Below are 3,719 nucleotides of genomic sequence, written 5' to 3'. Positions count from 1 at the left end.
TCTTAGGGCAACAGTTGTCTGCAGCTGCCAAGATTTACCAAACATCTAATTCAGTCTGAGTCTCACTCTTGGAAGTAAAGGCCTGTCCTTTTACTTTAGCTTTCAAGACGGGGCTGCTTTCCTAGAACTGCGAAGCAAATACCTTTAAAGACGCTGGTCGCGATTGGCTGTTACTGAGTATTATGTTAACATGGCTGTTTACAACTCTCTGTAAGGTTTTTACGTTTCCTCTTAAAACCTCAAAAGTACATTGTTAATTGATAACATTTGAGAAGATTGTAATGCGGAGCCAATTTCTCTTAATTTTTTCTACAATAAAACTAGAACTGGGGAAACTGTAATGCCATTAGTGTAATGTATGCGGCCGCCATAGGCCCAGCAGAAGCAGTGAGTTCAAGATTGATTATACTTTCAGAGATCATTTGTATAGTTCTTTACTAGAGAGGGTTGTCTGATTGTGTAGAGCACCGGAAACCACAAGGAGGAGGCGCAGCGTTCCCTCCTGAGCTGGCTCTTGGTCCTGCTTCCCTGCAGCTGCTATTTGTCATTGATGATCCTTATCTTCCTTTTGAGAGAGTAAAGAGAGAGTGCAGTCTGGGTGGTTTCCGTAAAGGATTAAAAAAGTAGACTGTTGGAATAAGGCTTCTCTTCATCTCAACAGTCACTGGATTTAAAACTTTCCTTGTTGTTAATCTCCATACCAGCATTTCTTTGGAAAAGCTCTCCATTCTTAATTTGTTTAGCCTATCATCATTATGGTGCCCTGGCGGGGTGGCCGCTAGTCTCCGTGGAAACCAAACCCTATGGGGCAGTTCTACTCTGCCATATAAGGTCACTATGAATCAGAATCGACTCCACCGCAATGGGTTTGGTTCAGTTTTGGTATTATCATTACGGAGTCCTGGTGGCGCAGTGGTTAACAGCTTGACTGTTAACCGAGAGGTTGGCAGTTCGAATCCACCAGCACTCCTTGGAAACCCATGGGGCAGTTCTACTCTGTCCTACAGGGTCGCTATGAGTTGAAATCGACTGCGTGGTAACTCTTCTTTTTTTTTTTTTTTTTAAATCATTACGGAGCCCTGGTGGTGCAGTGGTTAAGAACTAGGCTGCTAACCAAAACGTCAGCAGTTCGAATTCGTACAGTTACTGGCTGGTTTTTTTTTTTTTTTTTTTTTGCTATCATCATTATATGGAGCCCTGGTTACACAGTGGTTAGAGCTTAGCTGCTAACCAAAAGATTGGCAGTTCAAATCCACCAGCCACTCCTATGATAAACCCTATAGGGTTTATCACCATTATTAATCATTTGTTGTTGGTTTATCATCATTATTAATCATTTGTTGTTGCTAGTTGCCATTAAGTGGATTCCTCCAACTCATGCAACTCATGGTAGACTCCATGTATGCAGAGTAGAACTGCTCCATAGGGTTTTCAAGGCTGTGACCTTTAGAAAGTAGATCTCCAAGCCTGTCTTCCAAGACACCTTTGTGTGGACACCTCTCAGGGGGTTTGAACAGTCACCCATTTGCACCATCGGGGGACTGAGCATCTATTAGAAGTAACACATTTTGTTAAGAGTTTAAATGGAAAAGGGACATATTTTCCATAAGATATCTACAATTTATTTTCAAAGAGTTCAGCATAGACAGGGAATAATAAGTTTGTGCTGTTTAGTTTAAGCTCCAACTCCAAGAGCAGCCACTCTTGCCAAGAACACACAGTCCAGGGCTTGACCAGCTGCATTCTAATCAAAGTTCAGGCAGCTACTACAATCACAAACAATGTTCGTACCTTGATCAATACCGTATGATTTGCCAGTTAGCATAATGAATGTCAGAAAGAGATTTTATTGGTGAAAGTAGTAGCCTGTGTAATGAATGTGGACCCTCAATTTGGTGAAATTGAAGATATTTGAGAAGTGTGGATGGGCTAAAATATTTCAGAGCCACTCCCTACGTTTGCCTGAACAGGGTAGAAAAATCTAATAAAGTCTATAGCCCGCATCCTTCAGGAAATCACCAGAGACTTGATCTCTAAACGGTCCTAAATGTGGCCGTTGGTTTCGAAGGATGTCTGGTTGTTACCCTATAAGGGTAACAGAATCTTTTTATTTACTTTAATATTTTATTGAGTTTTTGGTAAAAGTTTTACACAGCAAATAAATTCCCATTTAAAGACTTCTACACGTATTGTTCAGTGACATTGGTTACATTTTCCACATTGTGGCAACATTCTCATTATTTCCATTCTGGTTGTTCTGTTTTCATTATTCTTGCTTCCCTGTCCCACTCCCCACCCACCTTCTTGCACTTGCTTTAGGTAAATGTTGACTGTTTGGCTTCAAATATATGATAGTTTGTATACTTATATAAAAGGAGCACAGTACTCATGGGCAATATAATTTATTTTACGAGTCAATCTGTTATTTAGTTGAAAGGTGACCCTCTGGGATCAGTTTCAGTTCAAAGTTTAAAGGGTATCTCAGGGTGATAGCCATGGGGGTTTCCCAGGCCTCTGCTGGTCAAATAAGCCTGGCCTTTTTTTTTTTTTTTAATTTAAGATTTCAAGTTTTGTTCTAAAGTTTTGTTCTACAATTTTCTCCCATTCTATTCAGGACCATCTATTGTGGCCCCCATCAGAACAGTCAGTAGTTGTAGCCAGATACCATCTACTTCTTCTGGTCTCCAGGTAGGTGAGACCATGGTTTGTGTAGGTAATTGGTCCTATAGATTGATTTCTTCTTTGAGTCTTTGGTTTCCTTCTCTTTTGCTCCAGAGGAATAGAGACCAATAGTTTTATCTTAGATGGCCACTCGCAAGTTTCTAAGACCCCAGATGCTAATTACCAAACTAGAATGTAGAACATAAACTTTATAGACTACGATGTATCGATTGACTGAGATGTCCCATGAAACTATGGTCCTTAGACTTTAAGTCCGGTAAACCAATCCCAAGTGGAGTTTGGATATGTCTGGGAGGTATCTGTGACTGTGCCCCCTATGCGCTTTATTATATGTATATGGGCAGCACTCATAAGCATATATACCTACTGATACACCTATATATACTCACATACATATATACACATATATATTCCTTCCTATATCCATATGGGGAAGCCCTGGTGGCATAGTGGTTAAGTGCTACAGCTGCTAACCAAAGGGTCAGCAGTTTGAATCTGCCAGACGCTCCTTGGAAACTCTATTGGGCAGTTCTACTCTGTCCTGTACGGTTGCTGTAAGTCGGAATCGACTCGATGGCACTGGGTTTGGTTTTTTGTATATCTACATGGAAACCCTAGTGGCATAGTGCTTAAGAGCTATGGTTGCTAACCAAAAGGCCAGCAGTGCAAATCCACCAGGTTCTTCTTGGAAACCCTATGGGGTAGTTCTACTCTGTCCTATAGGGTCGCTATGGGTTTGGCAATTTTTTTATGTCTATATATGCATAAGTATGTAAAGGTAACAGAATCTTGCTTCTGGACTTTTGTCGTGTCTGTCTCTGATAAACCTTTCATATAAGGTGGTGATCACAACACATCAAAGAGCTTAGACCTCATGGAGCTTATAGAACAGGCTTTACAAAGCATTTTGTGTTTGCTTGCTAATAAGTTGTTTTTCAGTAAATGTTTGTATGCGTGGCAGAATTTGGTTTGAGGTTTCCCATCCACATAACCAGGTAGGGAGGGTGTAGGGAGTAAGCAATCCTCACCTATCTCCA

General features: G+C 40.8%; 1 non-coding gene across 1 annotated transcript; it reads left to right on the top strand.

The window, feature by feature from the left end:
* The first annotated feature begins 399 nt into the window (after nt 1-399).
* On the top strand, nt 400-603 carry LOC126061266 (small nucleolar RNA U3). The gene has a single exon (XR_007513741.1). It is a non-coding gene; the product is annotated as a small nucleolar RNA U3 (small nucleolar RNA).
* The last annotated feature ends 3,116 nt before the right edge of the window (nt 604-3,719 follow it).

This window comes from Elephas maximus, chromosome 17 (assembly GCF_024166365.1).
Source record: "Elephas maximus indicus isolate mEleMax1 chromosome 17, mEleMax1 primary haplotype, whole genome shotgun sequence".
NCBI classification, from domain to species: domain Eukaryota; kingdom Metazoa; phylum Chordata; class Mammalia; order Proboscidea; family Elephantidae; genus Elephas; species Elephas maximus.
This window is presented reverse-complemented; position numbering and strand designations above follow the sequence as displayed.